Source organism: Ptychodera flava, chromosome 17 (genome assembly GCF_041260155.1).
Source record: "Ptychodera flava strain L36383 chromosome 17, AS_Pfla_20210202, whole genome shotgun sequence".
NCBI classification, from domain to species: domain Eukaryota; kingdom Metazoa; phylum Hemichordata; class Enteropneusta; family Ptychoderidae; genus Ptychodera; species Ptychodera flava.
In genome coordinates this window covers 12,425,619-12,448,202 of record NC_091944.1, presented here as the reverse complement: position 1 = coordinate 12,448,202, position 22,584 = coordinate 12,425,619, and the positions used below count along the sequence as shown (strand labels likewise).

Sequence of the window (22,584 nt, the reverse complement as noted above, 5' to 3'; positions counted from 1 at the left end):
CTCTGGCAGAACTGAAGAACGTTTGGCCCATGCTAATCATGAATTTCACACAGCAACATAATCCTAGGGGGTTCAGTAGCTTCACACAGTGATAGGAGGGCCCCCTAAGAATAGATCACTGCTTCCATAAGATTGGACCCAGTGTTTTCAGATGTCATCATCTGCAGTGCAGATATGCAGTATTGCATTCAGCATAAACTTAAGTGTGTGTAGCAAAATAGTAGAATGTTTGCTAGCGTTCTTCATGTCTGATCTTCAAAGACTAGATCATTGGGATGTCAATGAAAGTGAATACAAGCTAATGAGGGCAAAAGACATCAAACATCACCAGCACAATCTGGCCTTGCTGACTGTTCGAGACATACTGGGCGTTACAAGGCAAGTCAGACTGATTTCTCAAGGCAAAGAAAACAATGGAAATCTCACAAATAGGTGACAAAGTTAACATGCCCATTTTCTATTGAAAAGAGACGGGCAATTACTGGAAATTAGCAAGCCGGAAAACTGAGTGATCAAATTTAAGCTGTACAGCTTCCCATGGGAGGTCTCACTTTGTCCACAGGAAACACTTATTTCACAACGATCTCTCTATTTACAGAGTTTCAATGCTCTTTACGTCACATCAACGCTGTTTGGTCTCCCCCTACTGAATTAGAATCCTTGTTACTTGTTGGCAAGATTCCCGGGAAAACTCAATTCCTCAGACGGACTGAAAGGTCGTCTCTAAAAACCTGATGGAAGAGATTCAGTTTTCGGTGGTATCAAAAGTTCACGACTAGATTTGTAACGATCTGGATCCAATCTGGTCCAATCCTATCCTGTTCTAGAAATTGCAGATTGTAAGTTCTAAGTAACTTTCATTCTATGAAGCCAAGTGGGAAGACAATCCAGACAATTTGCTAATCTGAAGCAGACAGGTCTCAAGGATATCAGTCATCTCTCGCTCCATACTCAGATTGCAGGGCCATTAATTTCCTTTTCACAGCGTTTCAGTAAGATATTTCTGGTGAAAACGTAAGATATTTTTAGCAAAAATGTATGCTATTTCTAGCACAAACTCACATTTCCTCAGTACTAAGAATTCATGATCAGACTGCTAGACTGCTGGCTAGTTTAGAGCTTTGAGTATGTCAGGCTTTATTCTGATTCCAGGGCCATCAATATTCTGTCAGTCCACTGCAAGATTTGTAGCCATTGATAATTCTATATCACACAACAATCTCAGACAGATTCCTGAGCTACATGCATGTGGAATTTCTTGATGCCAGACTATACCAGTGTGTAAGAAGTCACAACAACCTGTTGGCTTCTAATGCAAACTTCAAAGCTACTATCACTATAACTCTATCCACAATCTTTGAATTCAGCTTGTGAGCTGTCTCTCTTTGAACATGACCAGTGTGCAGACAGGTATACATATAACCTACTCCTGTCATGGAACGAAGGTCTTGTTCCCTCTCTGCATGCATAACCTCAGTACATTGGGTAAAACTATAGGCTACACACATCATTGCTAGTGCAATACCAGAATTTGACAATGTTGGCATTCAAAATGGCTCACAAAGTTTATGAGTCATTGGAATATTGATCCATATGACCACAGCAGCAGCATGTGCTGTCATTTAGTTTACATTATATGACCCGAGCAGCAGACACAATTACTGTAGATGCACGACACTTTCAGTTTCAATGATTACAAATGTGAGGTCACAACCACCCAGATTCACCAAGCCAGATGTAAGACTTTCTGCATTTTTCCCAAATTTTCTCATGGCCATAAGAAAGTACCTGTATGTGAAAAATGCCAGCAATCTGTTGGCCCAATGATAGGTTCGTCTTTTATTTGTTGAAAGAATGCCGGACTGAAAATGATCTGGATCATTGCCTTGTAAGACATGGCATATTGCAAACTACTTTACCAGATTGAATATCATTTTGGCAGGCAAGCCAAGCTTGTACACATGTTGTTCAGCTCCAGCAGACATATCTGGGAAAATCCTTGTATCGGAACATTGCTGGATTCAAACTAACATGTGTATACAACTGGTAGCTTTTGTACAGTGGGTTGTCATTCTATCTTTTATGACAAATTCACTATCTCCATGCATGGATTTTTAGTGCATCAGAAAAGTTACTTGTAATTCTGCAACCAAATACAATGGTGGAATCTCTTCAATGCCCAATTAAATTACTTCGTTTCTAAGATTAGTACAATTAAAAGGATTTATTGCGACTTCAAAACTCTACCAGTTTAGGTAAGTTTTACATTTCATACGCAAATAGTATGGTCTGATTTCCGGATGCAAATACAGACATCGGGTAAATACTATTAGATCAACCATCTTGATTTGAAAACAACTTCAGAGAAATTAAACTTTCGCTTCCTTGATCAACAGTAAACATCTGAGTAACTTGCCAATTTAAGGAAGACAGGGACACTTTCAATTACTTGCAGAAGTTGTACACAAACACCAATTGAGCTACCTCCAGTTGCTGTACTAACCCTATGGGATAAAAATTCAAGCCGTGATTTTCACAAAAACGAGACAATGAAACTTTAATTTGCTCTACGGGGTACAACTTAAAGTCCACAAAAGCAGCAAAGAAATGCAAAATTTGAGCTTCTAAAAGTCTGTCCCGAAGGTTTATTACAGGGAACATTGATAGGTCAACTGTTGATATGAAAATATACAGTACTTCTCGTTCCTTCTTCTATTGAAAAATCAGCAAAAGTGATGCACTTTCAATGTTTGAATATTAACTTTGAACAGTTTCCTGGTTTCTTTTACAGGATGTGTGAGGCATGGTCTCCATAGAGCAATGATATGATTCAAGATACACTTGTGGCAAGCTTGGCAATAGTATAGGATGTCTAGTAACGTTTCTTTCGCCCCAATCCCCACAGTGGTACAAACACACGGGACAGATTCTAGGCTAGCTTGGCAAAAAGAGATGGGTAAAGGTAGTTAGATCAAAATTGATAATTTACAGTGAGTTAACTTTAATGGACAGAGTTACCAGTACACTTTGTCAATGAAAACTTACACTCATCAAACACATCTTTACAGCAATTGCCAATACATACCAGCAATTACATCGTTTGTGTCATTATTTTTGTACGGACTCAATGAGCAGAGTCAATTTCATTCTAAGTTCTTAGACAATACCATTCAAAGCCTTATTGGTAATGACGCCACACACTTTACTTGATTGGATAATGAACTGAAGACTTGTAGACAGGTCAGGGTACAATTGGGAACTTCTAAGACCATTTCAAGGCAGACACACAGAAGAAATTGGTTACTACATGTACGGCAAAGAGCTCCAAATTTAAAATGGATTAGTTGTTAGCCTTCAGGAGAAAAGCAAGGAATTGATGAAGTTGGCCAAGGGATACAGAAGCTGTAATCTAAAACAAGCATGCAAAGCCATAAATATATCACAGATCTAGAGCCACATGGTGAAACTGAAAGAAAATCATTTTACACCCAAGCACTGACGAACAACACCCATATCCCTTCACAGCCCTGAGGCATGAGATGTAATGGCAAGCTAGACTGTTATTTTTTTTTCTCATTTCTTCACCGAGAACCTGATGTTCACCAAGATCCTGACGTTAAGATTAGCTTAGTAAGATATAATCTTTGGATGCAATATGTCGTCCAGAGAGTTGTCGAACATTCGCACCTGTAAATGTCAAGTCTTGCAGCGATGGCACACAGCTTCAGATAGATTACAGAAAGACGTATGGAATGAATAAGATGGCCGACTCCATCTTTGTTAAGGGCTGGTTGTGGTGTTAACGTCATGTTGAACGATATCAGCCTGTATGATATACATGTTTCTTTCTATATTAAACTGACAAGTTAAAGTAGACATTGAGATACTCAAGCTGCATCCCAAAAAACAAAACATGTTCAAAACGTAACCTCTTCTCTCACAAAACCATTAACCACTGTAACATGGGGTGACTGCATTGTGATCAAAAATACATGATTCAATCAAAATGATTTGAGTCTTCACAGATAGTGGGACACATTTGTTAGAACATGATGACATGCATGCCTGTAATGCAAGTTACAAGTTCCTTTCTACATCCCAATTTTTATGGATGTACTGCTGATTGCTTGGTAATACATCGGAACTAGAATCTACAGACTAAAAATAGTCCAAACAAACGGAAAACAATTGAAAAATTTATTGAAATGAAGAAAAGTTACAATTTTTGACACAATTTTTTCCACAGACACACCCAGTTTCTTTGTTCCCTCCTGTGGAGTATGACTCACTGCGTTGGATGAACGGCTGCTGCGAAGCGCGATCTTTTGTCGAAATGTCGATACGAACCTATCACGATAACCTGGTTGAAAACCCAAAGTGAGGTTGTCGAGGACGTTTTCAATCGTATTGTTTTTTTGTCAATGGTCTTCATTAGTCTGAGCATGCGAACATGATGTTCTTGTACAATGCCATTTCAAAAACACTTTGACTGATCCGTGGTTCTTTGGTGTTCCTCCAAATACCACACATCAGTTGCCTTTGATCGTAGCTGGGATACCGCGTTGAAAATTTACAGAAAAATCTAAAGATTTTAAAAAAAAATCCTTTGTATTTGATTACAGAAACTTGACTGCACACATAATAGGACAGGCCAACCAATCATTGAAATTATTGTTCAGAGAATAAGGTCAAGATATTCTACACCTGAACATAGAATGCACTGCCTATCACAATATAACAAAGCTGTCTCTCACAGACTTCAGATGTGGTCACAAAGCACACACTCACCGTTACAAATGAATCTTGGGACAAGACATCGCACATGCCCAGCTGCAAGTTGGACTGTAGCAAGTCCAACTCTATGTGTAACTCATTTATAGTGTCCTCACACTAGGTATTCCAGACAGCATCTGTATTTAGCCAGGCCCCTTTCCATTGGTTTTATGCAAATGAGGTGTTTCAGCCTGTAGGGATTTCAGTGATATGAGGGTGGCTGGCTCCGCCCACTTTTGGCACCTCTCCAGTGTTCCAACACCGAGTACAGTGCCTACACTATTGCACTGCTCAACCGCCTCAGGCAACATCACTCCCCTTATAATGCGATTTGTCTGCCGCATACAATCGCCACACACCCAGGCTACATTTGCAAAACTTTTGATTCTTAGAACGTGTTCGTGACTCCATGAATGCTGCCCTGTTACCGATAAACTGTCAGAAAGAAAACACCCAATGCAATCTTTTTCAATAGCCACAACAAATCTGTTTACGATTCATTGACATGCATAGCATCTTCTTAGGAGGGATGGTCTCCAATGAATCCATTTTGTCTGAATACCTTTATCCCTCAGGTTACAAGGCAGACTGTACTTTGCTATCATCACTCACACAAAAAAGCTCCAGGTATTCATCTATCCAAGCAAAGTGTCAAACAAAATGTTTGTCACAACCTGACAATCAGTGCCATCACATTTTGAGTAAGTCTTCCAAACTGTTTAAGACCCAAAGACTTTGTTTGAGACTTCAGATTTTTTCATGTTGCTGGTGATTTTTTTTTTCACTTGCGGTAAAAAAATAAAATTTTAAACCTTGCAAGATGTAAAATACAAAATTCCCATGATTGCTAACTAGGGTATACTGCATTTGTAAAGAATATACAAAACAAAGAGTGAAGTGCACCCTATGTTAAGAAATACAACAAAATCTGGATGCCATTGGCCCATGTGCTGAATAACTTCCCTCTAAAGGAAAAACTTGTTTTGAAATATTTTACTTATCTTGACTCACGTAATGGTTTAAAATGTTAACGACATGTACAAAATGTTTGTCAAAAACGGGACAGATTTCATGCTTATTGACAGATGCTTTTGCAGGAAGCCATACATTGCCACCATGAGAGTTTACAATTGATGATCTTTGCACATTATTCTAAAGTCTGAGATTCACTTTGAACATTTCAAAAATACTTCTGAAGACAGGAAAGGCATCATGATATATAGAGAAGGAAGAATGTTCATGCTACAATAGAGTTGCACTTCAGAAATGGCAATCCAAGTGTTTGCTCTGTCTAAGTTAAATTGTACTTGAGTCATGGTAAAAATGCCTAGGTGTTGATGCACCTTTCTGACGTCGTAAAGTTGTCAATAAAATGCCAAAGGTTAATGTCACCTTCATGATGCATTGAAATTAAACAATAAAAATATAATGCAAAGTTATACCTACTAACGCAAGTTGAATACAAGGTTGTCTTAAAACGTGTATCCTTGACGCTGATGACTATGGACATCAAAGAAGAAGTACTTGTCAACCGTCAATATTTGGCCTGTGAATTTACCTTATTAGCATTTGTTAGAGAAACTCATACAGGGAGAGGATTTAGTCACTTCCAAGTGGCTGTTGTGTGTTCACTGACCTTGATGTTTGACCAAGTCACTGTTTGAATTTCACCTTGACAGTTTAACCATTAACAAAATGGGACTTCAGTTTTAGACAGGTGGATTCTGGGTAAATTCGAAGAGATTGAGTCTGCTAGACAGTGCCAGCTCAGACCAGGTCAGGTTTGGAGAGAATTTTTAACACATTGACCACATCAGATTTGGTAAACATTTTCACAAAAAATGAAGAAAAAAGTGAAGTGACAGAAAATATACGAGTTGATATATGAACGAATCTCATCCTTGTTGATCCAGTTCATTAGCATAAAAAATGCGGCAACAACTCTCAGGTTGCTGATAATAGACCAGCACGTCAAATCTGAATTTCCAAAATAGAACAATTTGCAAAGTTTAAAACATCAAACAAAACAAACATGCATCAACCTGGCACTCTAGGCTACAATATTCCACGAAGCCCAGAACAAGTTAGTTCACAGATGTAGAAATCTGCAGAACAGATGGACCAAAAATTACAAATTCCGATCAGCGATTTCTTCGCCATGAGTAACATACATGCTTTACAGCAGGCTGGGTTTCTATTGGATAACGAGTCTTTCATCATTTTTGAGTGGCACTCCCGTTAAATAATTTCACTGAAACAATTTTTCTCTCAGGATGTAATTGCTATTTATCGCTTGTCTCTATACACACCACCACACCCTACAATTCTACAGTTCCAAACAACCATTCAAAAATCACGATTTTATCATTATTGTTCTTAATTTTGTAAATGAAGGACAATGGTGTTTGAGTTACTCCTGAATCAGACCATTTTACGCCAGGATATTTTTAGATCTTATTAAATTTCTGAAACAATCTGTTAGGAAGTTTTATCACTGCATCGTAGTGACAAGCTACAAACACAAACGCTAGCTGAGCTCATACAATCTTTCATTTTTGCATGTGCATGTTCAGGGAAGGGGTCACTCTGGTGGCAATCATAAGATATGATATCAATAAAACATGGTAATATTTACTTTTAGGGGAAAGGAAATACCTTGATATTTGATTGATGGTTGTATGGCCTTGAAAATCAACAAAATTTCTTTTTAGCTGACGCTCAGAGGAATGGGCTAAACAAAAATGTAAACATATAGCAATATTGAATAGTGTGTGTAATTTAAACTACCTCTTTCAAAAATTTTTTGAATTAGAGCTGAAAGAGCTAGCTGTCCACGAGAATGCACCACTTTTGCCAAATGTAATAAGTTACCTGTAATGCAATACATACAGCAAACAAATTACAACAGATTCCATTAGAAATATTAGATTTTATTGCATCCTATCCTTAGCTCCTAAGGTATCCAACAGCAACACCTGTTGTCCATATTTTTTCATTCTTAACACCAACGCAGCACTGTGCAATATCTGGGACTAAACGGCACGTTTGTTTTCAGACAATGGTTGTGGGCATATATTTTGATTCTGCCATGTACGCAAGCCTTCATGCATGTGATACACTTTCTAAAACACCCATTCAATTTTACAACTGACTCGAAACCTTGAAAAACTTTCAATTACATCATAAAGCTATCACGCTATTTGATTACAATGCTATATATCTGCCATGATCTATCGACCCAGGAAGTTGTCCACATCAATATCCTCCCTGAAATGTGATAATTTATGTCTTTAGACTGTTAGAGACCTTGTCACAATGCATTGCATTACAAACTCTGTTCAGCATGTGTCCTTTCAATGAATACGACTTTACAAAACTGAGAGAAGATATCTGATTCTGTCCCATGGATCAGATTGTTGCTGTGGCGACATCTTTATAATATCACTCCATTTTTTCACAGCATGAAAATTTCATTTTTTTTATTGTAGGAATGATTCTTAGTGTCTTTTCTGACATCATAATTTATTATTTTACATTTAGACACTGAAATCTGCCAGAAGATTCACAAAAGGCTACTGGTGGTACTTTCGGAAGGTCGAAAAAAAAAATAATGAAATGTACATGCTGAAACAAACTACAATGTTTTAGTAGCAAACAGGACATTGTCTTTTAAACCGATGAGTCACAGAGACGAAATATAGGCTGTACAATATAAAATATATCACACCTGGTATATGCAGTTGGTTTAACTTATCAATAAGTCAGCAGAGATTGATGGTGTAATTAAAAGCTATGTGGAGCAAGTGTGTCTGTAACTTGTTTGTACCACACAAAACTTCAAACAAAATTTCACGTGTGGCAATTTTGTGGTCCAATATTACAAACCACCCCCTACCCTCCTTGAGTTAAACATATACCATTATATCATATAAACAAACAGTAGATGCCCGTACTTCAACTTGTGAACAATCTATAACCTATTATACCTTACACAACCTGATAAAAACCTGTGAAATGCTGATAAAACGTATTTGATCAACACAGTGATAGTATCTTTATCAAAACTGAATAATCAATACATGTCAAGTCCCAGAGTTTTCCAAGCGGGCATGAGTTATTTTTTCTGTTTTAAAGATCACAAGTATAGCACCACTATTCACTACTGTAACGGTTAGCCTGTTTTCAAGTTTCCTGGGAACTGCATCGTTTCACCACCGAAATATCATCTTGTATGACAACTTACACTGTGTGTTATTCATTTTCTAGAACTTTGTATGCTGGTACAAAACTTGCTGATAGAAATTTTCTTAGGCAGTACGTGTGATTGCATCTGTGGGTAGATTTTTGTCATGGTTCAATTAATATGGATTAATTAGGTGTCTATTTCAAAATTTATTTGCTTGAACTTTGGTTGCTGGTACAAAACTTACGGATAGAAATTTTTCCAGGCAATGTGATTGTATCTGTGTCAAGTTGATTTTCATCACAATTCAGTGAAAAAAATTAATTTATTACAAGCTGTTTATTTTTACCTACATTAAAGTCTACATAAATGGCAGTGCATCTTCTCCAGGATGCACGATTACCATTCCCCGTCACCTAATCTGAACTCCTCTTAATATAATTATAATACCCGATGCAATATGTCAACCCCAACAAATAGATCTTGAGATATTAATTACAAAGAGAATTGATAGTGACATTCCACATCATGATCAGTACCCACAATGCAATATCACAGACTTTGCCTCCAGATTATAAAACTGTGCCTGAATTAATGATTAGTGTCTCAGCTTCTAATATATTGGTTTAATATACTGGTATAAAAACTTCCCACACAGACAAAAAGAAAAAATATGAGACATTTTGAATTTAATATTTGACCCACACTATAACCTTAATGTGTTAATACCTTGTTAAACCTTAATTTGCATAATTTAATTTATTATGGTTACCTTCAATCAGAACCAAAGTCCGCAAATTTTTCAGGAAGAGGGGGACATTCCCCTTCGTCAGAGAAACCTGGAGAAAGGACTGAAACAGTACCAAACAATTTAAATTTGCGCAGTACAATGATAGTTGGTCTGGGTCAAAACATACGCCATAGTTGACACAGCATATAATAATATAATTTTTTAAAATAGTTCAAAAATATCAAAATTTCACAACATTTATTGGTAGAATCATTTTGTCAAAAAATTATAGAAAGTCAGGTTGCCTCTGAAGACTTTTTCTAAAAGAACACTGTATGAAAACTGAGTCACAGAGAGTAAGTGAGAGCATAGACAGTCGAGAAACTGTCTTTGGTGAGAGTGAGAGAGAGACACACACACAGATCTAGACATATGGAGAGAGAGGACAACCTGAGAATGAGAGACACAGGCAACAAAAGAGGGCATGTGAAAGCGAGCATTGCCCGATGTGACTAATATTTATAAAATGCTTATGCTTTCTCTACAGGAAGTGAAAAAAATGACTGCCAATGACAACTCCAGATATGGAGAGTATATTTCATGTGGCAGGGTAACATTCTTGACACTAATGGGCAAGTCTTACAGTACATCAATGATTCATTGCTGCACAGACTGTGGATCTTCACTGTCTATGATTCTAGGTAAGCCATTAACTGATTAACGTTTTTGTCAGACTCTGGTTCTTAAATGCCATCAAATCTCAATTTTGTACACAGGGCTTCAACTAACTCACATTGGATATTGTGTGTTATTCATGGTCATACAGACATATATGATCTATCAAAAATCTGCAAAACATTTTTTATGACCCTTGTCGTTTGTCTGTTTTCATTTTCTTTCATATACTCTCAATACTTTGACTGATAAGTAGGTAAAAAATATGACTGCATTGATAGTGATTGTCTGGTATACGACGATTTGGCAAAACCCAGGGATTATTTTGGGGAAATTATCAACGAAGGTAATTGGATAAAAAAATCCACTGCAGAAATGGAAGCAGACTGTAAGTAGTCATTAATGGTTTGCAGCTTTCAAAAACTATAATTACAATACATCACATGCAGCAGTTATTACGGCTAATCACGAGGCTCAATATTTCTACTGTTGCATTCTGGGTATTACATGCATAATTTATTCAAAATTTTGACATAATTTAGAAAACAGTAGGTAAGGGACATTTTCATACTCTGCCCCATATCACTGCAATAAAATTTTACACATACGTCCTGGCAGATATAGAACTAATAGCTGAAATAAATAGTTCATTTATTCTGGCTTTGTGACATCTCATGTGTTCTAAGTAGAAATCCCTGGATTGGATTCAGACATAAATTACATGTAATAGCAATCAACACATTGGTAAATAGTCCCCTGAAGTCTAACCCTTGCCATCTAAGTATCACTGTGTTTGGATCTGGTTTCACTGTTGAAACCAATATGCCTTGAAGCAAAGCATTTTGTGTTAACCCGAAACGTTCACAAGCTTACATGTACGGTATATCTCTTCATGTTATTAATGTATACCGTGGCAAAAGCCTATCCGTTCTTTGTCACAACTTCTGCTTTGAATTTAAGTCGGCCAGACATCAAAACTCTCACCAATTTTAGGTCAGTTAGACGGCAAATCCTTACAAATTGCAGAGTGAACTGGAGATATAGAGTCAAATATTTAAATATTCATATGCAATGACATCAATATATATGACCAATCGCTGATCACTTTCCTTATACTGGACATCAATGCTCCGATATTATTATTACTCCCACGATTTTTCCTATTTGAGAAACATCTTTCGATGTTGGTTAACTATTGTATTCAAAACACAGATTATCATGCTATTCCTTGCAACTTTTAATCGGAACCATGATGTTATAAAACAAGTATTCTATCAGACAAACTCCTACAGTTAGTTATATGAGTACACTTTCTGCACGTATGACTGCCGACTTAGAAATCCATATTGAAATGTTTTTCAACTGTGCAGACTCAGCCGGCTCTGCTATAAGTATTCAACTGATTTATAACCTTCCCCATTTCCTTGTACAGAGGTCCATCAACTGAATTTAAAATAACAGGAAAGTGACAAAATCTGAAGGTGTAAGGGTTATGGAATGTTTCCACGGTTGTCATGACAATTGTTGACTTCATGGTTTGGTTCTCAAAAGCTAGACACATCAAATTTCCGAATCTGATATTGAAGTCTGTACCTTACTTTCTTTTCCGCACTTGAAGCTACAGGGTTTCCTATCTGGTTGTTGTCTGTTTTAGGGAGTATTCAGTTTTTATGGCTGGGGTGTCGGTAAAAATCTGTGGAGGAGGGGTCATCTGAAATGTGAAAAATGCAGGGGGGGGGGGGGAGGCTAATCATGTATTTAACACCTTAAATGGTAAGTTTCATTAATTTCATTTGAGGGGTGGAGGGTTCAGTCTCAGATTTTGATTGAGGCATAGCAAGAATTTGCATGTCCACCCCTGCCATAATAAGTGAACGCTTCCTCAGTTCAGATGACAAATTCACATCAACAATGACATCACCGTCTACCGACATCACCGTCACCGTCTACCGACTACATTTTACACAGAAAGACAGATCTGGTATTTTCAAATCATCCTTTCTTGAGCATAGGACAGCCTACACTGGAACTTTGTTTGGCAAGTAAATTTTATTTTATTTGCATATTTAGTCACGACTATACTTGACTAACGATGTGTTATGGAGTATTGACATCTCTGAGTAAAAATTTGAAATTTCGTTGATCATGTTGATACAAAAAAGGATGTAAACATAGGTGGTTTCTGGGCTGTCTGTATTTCCCTCAAGATGCTCAGAACACACGTAGGCTGGTGGATTGGATAGATTCCGTATAAATGCCGTGAATGCTTTAAAATTCTGATTGGGTATTTGTGTGCGACATCTCAGTACAAAGGGAAGGTGTTCGGTAAATTGGAAAGACATCTAGTGAGGGACAATGGCACATATCCATCATCAAGTTTTCAATAACCACTGGACATGTGATGGATTTTCATTCAAACCGACTATTGACCCCTGGTGACCTTTTGAACAAGTTACCCTCACTGAGGTGTGTTGTCTTTGAAATGTTCCAAGTCACCTGGAACTCCCTAAAATACAAGTTACGTTTTGGGAATTTAAATTCTGAAGTGTTTCTTCTCAAAGAAGACAGATTTGTGCAACTATGTGCATACGCTACCACACGTACAATGTACTTTTACAACTGGTACAAACGATAAGAGTGCTATATGGGGTTGTCAATCAGAAAAGCTGACGCACGACTAACGTAATTCCTTAGTTTTGTTGTCAACCCCTCTCTCCCTTCAAAACAAAACTCCAATGCGAAATTGGTTTTAGGGAAAATGGTTATTTATACATACGTGTCCCGTGACTGTATTGTCATTCTTTCTTGTCTGTTGAGTTTTTCTAAACCAATTCTGGCCAAGAGATATGGAAATGACGTTTGACTTTGAATTCAGACACTGTACAGATAACAAATTTTTCTACTTTAAAAGTTTCACAGGATGGATACGCAAGCTTGAGTCGGAAAGAAAGTTCACATAGTCTTTGCATGATAAATTGTGACATTGAAAACTGTAGAACAATAAACACAAGCATCCGGGACGATAAATGGAAAAATACCAGTACTGGAGAATAAATTCTCTTTCAGCAACTTGAAACAGAAAACCAACTCTTCTTTCATTCACTGAAACTGACTTGCCAAAACAGCTTCAATATTGAAACCCTCAGACCACTGACAAGTAAAAATGAGATCATTTGTCGTTACATGTACGTACCCAGGACTACTAGGCTGGATGCAAGGAATCCAGGGATAGTTTGAAGCAAACTCAGCTGGTAATACTTGGAAACCACGACATGCCATTTTTTAACCTAGATGTCATCATCGGTTATCTTACAGTCATTATTGGGGGGGGGTGGGGGGGGGGGGGGAAACGGGATATCAAGTTTGAGAGTTGACACTATATGTCTCTGTCACATTATAGACTTCCATGCCTTGTCTGGAATACTATAAATTGAACACAGACTTTGAAAGTCTGCACACCCTACAGACATTAAACACTGTCTAGCTTCAATTGTATTCCTATGCTGATAGTGACTGTATTTTGCAAAAAATGCCTCACAATAAGTTTGTACAAGTTTGCTTATCTAATTTGTAAAAACATCATCTTAAAACTTAAAATTAAAAAGATAAGGAGCAGTTAGAGCTACTTTCCAGTTTTACCCACAATGCAACATTCTATGCACTGGTTAAAATGTGACATAAAAAGTCTTCGAAAGCTAATCATCATCTTCCGAAGGAATATTGTAACCTTTGCTAAATTGACCTTGTGCAGTGTTTTTTTAATATGATAGGAAAACAAAAATAACATGAACTGATCAAGAGTAACTGAACAGGTAAAATTTTGTTGTTAAGAAATGGAGAAAATGGGTAGAGTAACTCAGATAAATGTCTGGGCTTTTGCCAAAGTGAATTCCAGAAACACAATTAGACATCACTTGTTCTCATGGAGCCATTCAGAGTCTGGCGTGGAAATGCCAATTTTCTTGAAATACCACACACCATCTCAAACAATGGAAGCAAAGAAGAAACACAGACCAAGAATGGTTCGTATGAATTCTAGGATCATCTGTGCTATCCGTATGCCGTGTTATTGACTGGGTGTTAACAATGTCCTCCATTTATCCGAGTGAATTCTCTCCAGAGACACAGGCAGAAATCTGGCCACCCTTTCAAATAAAGTATGTCCGGAAAAACAGAGATTCGGAAATTCACACCCAGCTACCATTTATTCCAGTTGAATGGCACAACTCAAAAAAAAGAGAGTAATTTTAGTTGGACGAGACAAAAGCAGGCCTAATGGCTGGAAAATTGTACCAGTAATAAAGTTAACACTGTCTAGATGACTGTGTGTTGGGAATATAAATGAATTTTAACTTATCTGAGACTGAACTCACACTTTCGTATGATATTAGCATACCGCTGCTCAGTGCCTGCCTGTAAAATCTCTATCATTGAACTCATCACCAATGACAGCAGAAACACACCTTTGTGTTACTTTGCTTTGGGAACGAACTGGCGCCATAAATCTTGTGTGCAACTTTTATGGACTTTTGGTATAATGGAGTGCAAGCATGCTCTGATGGCCATCGTGTTATGAAAGGTCAAAAGATTAATTTTGAATGGATGCGGCATGCCGCAAAAATTGAAAGCAGCAAGGCCATGCTGCACTGTAAAACAGAAACACAGGTCCATATTGTTCCTTTCATCCATTTTCTTATTTTGGATGTCAAGTCAATTTTGCTGTATAGAAAGCCGAGGTTGAACCAACTTTTGTTGAGGAAACGGCAAGGAATTTTGAAAATGATGACATGGAAGTGTGCCGTCTTTTGAAATTTTACACCTCCATCTACTGCAGACACAAACACCAGTACATGTATTTGAATATAGAAATTGTGCATTAGGCTAAAAACAATTTTAACATTTTGGTTTTCATCTTCGCACCCATCTGGACCAGCCAGTTTGAGTCTTTTTTTCATGCTTGCTTCAAAAAAATATACATTTCAGAAATGGCAGTGTCGTACCCATGGTAGAAACTATTTTACATCTGAAGGATCACATGTAGGCACTTCACAGTTCTGAACAGTGAACTCACTGTTGTAATCATGCTGCGTGTCAGAATTACCATACACAGTTAGTTTTGTTGTCAGTTGGATCTTGTGAGCAAAAAGAAAGCAAAAATGATAAAAACCCATCGCCGTGTCATTTTTGCAAGAAACTTTGGATAAGAAATAAACCAGCTGTAATATCTTTCTCTTCAGGTATGAAACGGAGTACAGATCCTGAGACTGCCATTAACTTACACCTTTTCGGTGCTCTCATTTTCCCGCCAAATTTTAGTGCAACATTTTACCAATTTCACAACTTTTCCTGTAAGTTTTTTGATAATTTTGGTCCCATTGCACATCATTTTTCATTGGCTACAGTTTTGTGATCAAAGTTTTGGGAAAATATGATAGAGTGACTGGGTTAAGGTAACAAAAACTTGATTTTGGCACTCCAAAGGGTTAACAACCCAAATACAAACGCTAATATCACTCCAACTTAGATAAATACAATGTACATACACAAACCCAGTCAGCCGGCAATGCAAACATTACTAGACACATGCAAGCCTACCTGTGCAACCACAACCGTATCCAATGACAATACCATTCGGTGTAGCTTACCTATCAAGTTACATCACATCACATATACTCCCAGTCTCAATGCATCATCTGCATTCACCTCACCCAGCCTCTGGCAAATTGGCCAGCTGCCTTGGGAACAACCACTTAACCTTCGGCAGTGTTTACTAATATGTGACGGTGTTTACATCCTATACCCTGTAATTAGCTTGAAAGAGGGCAATTAGTGGCGTTTATCAATGCAATTTATCTGGCTGTTCAAGCCGATCCAATGGAAACCTTATTTGCCCATCAACATTTCTTTCTCAGTACCAACACATCATTCTCTCATGAAAGGCACAGCAAATGTCTATGTCATCTCCTCAGGCAATGATCGTAAACTTGTAACCTTGTTTTGACAAAACTATGAATAAGCCTCTTTTTTGAGGAGACCAATTGACTCCTCTCTGCATTCATTGAAAACTTGTTCAAAGTTTTTGTGAGGTGAACATTTTTCAATTCCACTCTACCCTTTCAATGCCATGGTTTGGCCCAAACCCATTGTTATCAATGGTGATTGTGGACCTGTTCACACAGAATTGGGGTGAACTGGTTAATAGTGTCCTTGTTTTTTTCACATTTCAGCTTGCATTAAAAAAGTTAAAGATTTGCTCAACTAAGTTTGATATAGCTCTGTAATTTGTAGTTCACAAAAAACAGCAAAAATCTGAAATCTCTTCCTGCAGCCAGATAATAACTCTACCGTATCTTCAGTGATGGAAAACATTTTGGACTGGAAAGTTTTTGAAATGCATTCTTATTTACTTGCCACACAAAGATGATCTCAAGTTGGAAGAATTACGAAAACCCATAGATATACTGGTACATGAACACATGTATCAACTACATGGTGAGGCTGATAAGACCACAGCGCTGATACACTGCACAGTATCAACATACCTCCAAGGTATAGTAACTTACCGTATGCCAAATTGTACAGGACAAATGAAGAAGAATTTGGCGGGAGGGAGCTGTAAGTGATACAGAAAGATGTAGCCACATTGATTTTCAATGTAAGATAAACTAATTGACTGACAGCACAATAAATCAACTAGATGGTAATAAAACATGAGATTTTCAAGACATCCACGATCTTCTTCATCAGATGCTGAGGTGGAATAAAGTAAGAAACATCTACTTTATATGACCAGAGGGACATACAGGTACTTTACTTAGAATAGAATGCGCCTCGGGGACACAAATTTGGACTCTCAAACTTTTACAATTCTTTTCTGATCTACCACTTGTGGGGGTTCATTTTAAAGCTCTTGGTGTAAGAAAACTTTTCATCGGCTTAGTTTTTCAAAATTCGAAAATTTTATTTTTCTCCATAGAGTTAACATAGGGATGGCAGCTATTTTGAATTTTAAATATCGGTAAATCTTGGGTTATTTGTTTCCCTAGTACCAAAATTTGCACGGTGACCCCGATTTTTATTCTTGATTTTGAAAGAGCATGGTTTAAAGATTCTTCAAGGAAAGTTTGAGCAAAAGTTTAAGTCTTTCACTTTCGAGGCGCGAACTACCTTAACAATGCATGGTCTCTTCCAATTACACATTGTTAGGCATGTGGTGGTTGTGGTATATATATGATGAAGATTAAATTTCATAAAATAATTTTTTTTCCCAGTGATTCCTGATGCTCAGCAGAACAAGCTACATACCGTAGCATCATCCAAGATGTCATATGATCATCCATAAACATCTTGGAAAGCCTAGATTTGCTGCTAATACACAGGGGAAAGCAGTTTAATGGCTTTATCAAATCTACGATGATGGTTGGAAGTTCCACAGGGAGAATGAAATAGATAAGATCAGATAACCCAGATGTGCATCATGAAATCCCTGTGAAGAAATCTATCCAGGCAGTAGCAGATGCTAAGCAAATTAGCCATTGCCTGGGAACGTGACTTGTGTCTGGGAACCATGGCAATGGATATGAGAAAGGGACGAATCATCTGATAGCTGTCACGCTTCTGCAGCAAAGAGTTCGAGATACCAGTACATCAAGGCAAATACAGAGTTCTGTCAGCTTCAAGGATTTTACTGTATGAAACATGGTGATTACTAATACATGTAATCTTCACAATTTTCGTAAGTAAAGCAGAGCATTTTTGAGTTTGGTGCATCAAATTTACTTCAAAAGCACACGTGATGGCATGTAGGACCAACTCAAAGTAACATTTCACGAACTAAAAAATGCTCCAATTATTTCAGTTGTTTTCCTGTCACTATAGAATGTACATCCTAGAATTTATGGTCAATGAAGTCAGATATTCATCAGTTAAACATATAGCTGTCTGTCCACATGGTCCTATTGTAAAGCTTTATCGAACGGTTATGAAGCAACATTTTGTTCCACTTTGCAGACATGAGTGTGAATTCTTAGCAGAACTTCCACATTTGAACTCTGATAAGCATAACTTCCACATTTGGCTAATCTATACTTTATGCAGTAGACTCAAAAAGCCATTGACATATTTCATGAGTGCATTTTTTCAGCAAAGTCTGGATGTTTAGTTTCTACCAATTTTCTTATATTCAGGTGAATTTCTTTAATACTAACATCACTGATGTTGATCAGAGGCCAATCGTGTTTCAAAGTCCTGAAAAATCCATAATTACCTATCTGCACTTTGTACATTTGCATCAATGATATTCTTCCTAACTACCATGTACTTGTTTGCCATCTGTACCTGATATTCTTCTCTGATCAAATATCTGATGATAAAATGACTTCTTGTGGTTTGTTTGAAAGTATGTAATACAATGCAAATACAGGAGAATATTGTGTTGTACACGTATTGAACATACGGTACATGCAGAGCAATTATAGAAGTTCTCAGAACACCATAGCTACTGGTACATATCTTCTGGCACTGTTCTGTCATGACAGCAGTGCAATTTCAGAGTTGCAATCAGGCATTCAAGCACGAATTAACCCTTTGAGCACCGAAGTCAATTTTTGTCGCCTTTACAGAATATACCTCAGTCAAATTTTTGTTTTTTTGCCAAAATTTGATAAAGAACTGTAGCCAAGGAAATGTGATTTCCATTTGGTCCAAAATTATCAAACAAATTGCAGAAAAATTCATAAAATTTGGTAAAATGTTGCACTAAAATTTTGGTGGGAAAAATTACAGCACTCAAAGGGTTAATCTCAGACTGGTATCCCACCCTACATGCAAATAACTGGACACAGGAATCCTCTTCAAATCCAATGACTCTGAAAAGCGATTACAAGTTGAACAAGCACTCCTTATACCAGCTCCCACTTCAAATCTCAAGAAACAAAAGACACTTTTCTATGGGGATCAACTTGATAAATGACACAGGCAATTTGGGGCTTTGCTTTTCCTAAATGCCCAATCAAGTAATCAGTGTTGGTGTAGTCTGGTGTAATCTATAAAAAGTCACCAAAATGCCAAAAAATGTCACCGGGAATAAATTATCGGAATGCACCGGACATTTTGTTTGAGCGTAATTATTCTATTCTAACTATCCATTGTTTACTGTCTACATTCCAAGGTGAGCCGGCCATGCCACAGTATAACTGTTGTACTACCCAACAATACACTGTAAACAAAACTACTGATTGTGTTCAGGAGGTTCAGAACTCGTAAATTATTCATGAAAGTTCGGGTAAATTCTGGTGATTTCAATTCAGTTTTTTTCATGAAATTGTTTCAAAAAATCATGAAATTGTTTCAAAAAAATCAGAGTGATGATTTTACTACTATGGAGTGGTCATCATGTAAAAATTCTGGACACAAAAGTATACCATCTGAATGCAAATAATTCTGATGTCTAGACTGATTTCAGCAAAAGCTAGGATCACTTTTTATTGCATCTCAGTTTAATTCAATCAGTCAAAAATATAACACATGCTCCATGCTTTTCTTCTCATTCACATGATAGATGTACCACGTATGAATGGTATCATATTTACCAAAGAAACAAACTTTGAACGGGAGTAATTTCAAACGAACAAGTCATCGTTGATGACACAGTCCCCGCTTGTCCATTTTGTTATAATCTTTGGTGTCTAGGTAGCTTTGGTCTAGGTCGCTGTGGAATGACATTGATGCAACAGGTGCATCAGGCCTGTGACTTGCATAATAAAGTAATCTGAGGAACGTTCAATAAATGACTCATCTCTGCCGGTAATGACCACTGAAGGAACTTTTGATTACATCACACATAACGATGCCCTCACTGCCTCTAGTGTCATGACGGCACATCATGGTTTGGTGGAATTTTCGAAATGCTATGGGATTGGGTATGTTGTTGTAATCAGCCATCAGCCATTTCGGATCATATATGAAACAATTTAATGTGCACAAGAATGCAGCCATAGTATTTTATCTTCGTATCACGTTTGAACAAAATCAGTCCATGGAGGGATAGTGACCTATGTTTATGTTTCAAAGACATAAAAAAATCACACCAAAATTGAAATCAAATGGCTGTCTCTTGACCATATGGATCATAGCACAAAATTAGTAGACATGCATATGTATGCCATAGTACTTTATCTTTGTACCAAGTCTCAACAACATTGGTTAAGGAATATTTGCATATGATTAAGTCTCAAAGACATGAAAAAATCCAAAAAAGACCATCGGGCAGAGATATTGGAAAAAAATTTACAATCTGGCAGCCATATTGGAACATGTCACGAAGTAAATTGACATGTATGCCATAGTGCTTGATCTTTGTGCCAAGTTTGGACAAAATGGGTGTAATGACCTTTGAATTACGCTTCAAAGACATGCAAAATTCCAACAAAATGGCAGTTCTGCAGCCATATTGGATCCTATCGCAAGGTTAATTGATACATGCATATGCATGCCATAGTACGTGCTTTGCCTTTGTGCCAAGTTTGAACAAAATGGGTGTAATGACCTTTGAATTATGCTTCAAAGACATGCAAAATTCCAACAAAATGGCAGTTCTGCAGCCATATTGGATCCTATCGCAAGGTTAATTGATACATGCATATGCATGCCATAGTACGTGCTTTGCCTTTGTGCCAAGTTTGAACAAAATCGGTTCAAGGATGTTTGAGTTACGGTTCAAAGACATGAAAAAATCGCAAAAAAATGGCCACCTGTCAGCCATATTGGATCATTTCACAAATAAATTGGTGTTCATATGAAGGGCACACTGTTTTGCTTTTGTGCCAAATTTGAACGGAATCGGTTCAAGGATGTCTGAGTTATGGTCCAAAGACATGAAAAATCGCAATAAAATGGCCGCCTCACGCCCATATTGGATCGTATCGCAATATAATTTGACATGCATGTGTAGGCCATAGTGTTATGCCTTTGTGCCAAGTTTGAACAGAATCAGGTTGAGGATGTTTGAGTTATGGTTCAAAGACACGAAAAATCGCAAACAAAATGGCCGCCTCGCGGCCATATTGGATTGTATCGCAAACTAATTTGACATGCACATGTAGGCCATAGTGTTATGCCTTTGTGCCAAGTTTGAACAGAATCTGTTCAAGGATGTCTGAGTTACGGTCCAAAGACATGAAAAATCGCAACAAAATGGCCGCCTCACGCCCATATTGGATTATATCGCAAAAATTATTTGACATAGATATGAAAACCATAGTGTTATGCCTTTGTGCCAAGTTTGAACAGAATCTGCTCAAGGATGTCTGAGTTATGGTCCAAAGACATGAAAAATCGCAACAAAATGGCCGCCTCGCGGTCAAATTCGATCGTATCACAAAATAAATCGACGTGCATCTGTAGGTCATAGTGCTATGCCTTTGTGCCAAGTTTGAACGAAATTGGTTCAGCAGTGTCTGAGAAACTGTTGATGACGGACGGACGGACGGACGGACGCACAGACGGGACCCAATCTATAAGTCCCCGCCGGACTTCGTCCGCGGGGACTTTTCAAACAACAAAATGAATCCTACCAAATTACAGAAAAAGTTGAGGAAAATCCATCATCCTAGGGCTGGCACAATGTCGATGTGATCAGTGGTAAAGTTAAAGAAAAACAGACTTACAGTCAGTTTGGGGTACATAGTAATGAAAGCCAAATAGCTGTATATTATTATACTGACCATGATGTTTGTAATCTATATGGACAGAGTTACCAATAATGCTACAACTTACCCTATATTGTAAATGGCAACACACTATGACCACTGACCCTTCGGTATTTCGGCCGCAACACTGAGTGACCCTCCGTGACAAACTGACCAGCGAAAGTGGAATAGTTCAATCAGAGCTGCATGTCTTGAGAAGTTTTAATGGACAAGGAGTCTCGTTGTCTGCTGCTGGGCCCTTTAAGTTAGTGAAAATAAATACAGCCAAACTTTAGTTCGTTGTTTTCCGACTTGCTTTTCAAAGTCACACTATTCCTACATACAAAGCTAGATATAACAGCATTTATGAATTTCCTCCATAAAAGCTTGTTTAATATCAGATGTGTTGCAAGAATATATAATTTGGATGGTAAACTGAAAAGGGACATCATTGATATGCTGAAAACTACTGACAGCAAATCTTGGCCTTATGAGTACAGATGTTGTATTGGAAAATGTGAGGAGCAAATCACATT

The 22,584-nt window shown here is 37.6% G+C and overlaps 1 protein-coding gene across 7 annotated transcripts in view; it reads right to left on the bottom strand.

Annotated features, from left to right (window-relative positions):
• Window positions 1-22,310, bottom strand: part of LOC139115478 (extracellular sulfatase Sulf-1-like) — a 96,663-nt gene extending 74,353 nt beyond the window's left edge. For 5 of the 7 annotated variants that reach the window (XM_070677607.1, XM_070677609.1, XM_070677599.1 and 2 more), the window contains exon 1: window positions 4,789-4,926. The gene's annotated coding sequence lies outside the window, so the exon portion shown is untranslated. Of the gene's footprint in view, window positions 1-4,788; window positions 4,927-22,136 lie in introns of those variants that run through there. The other 2 variants (XM_070677611.1, XM_070677604.1) reach the window with 1 other exon arrangement.
• Between the last annotated feature and the right edge of the window lie 274 nt (window positions 22,311-22,584).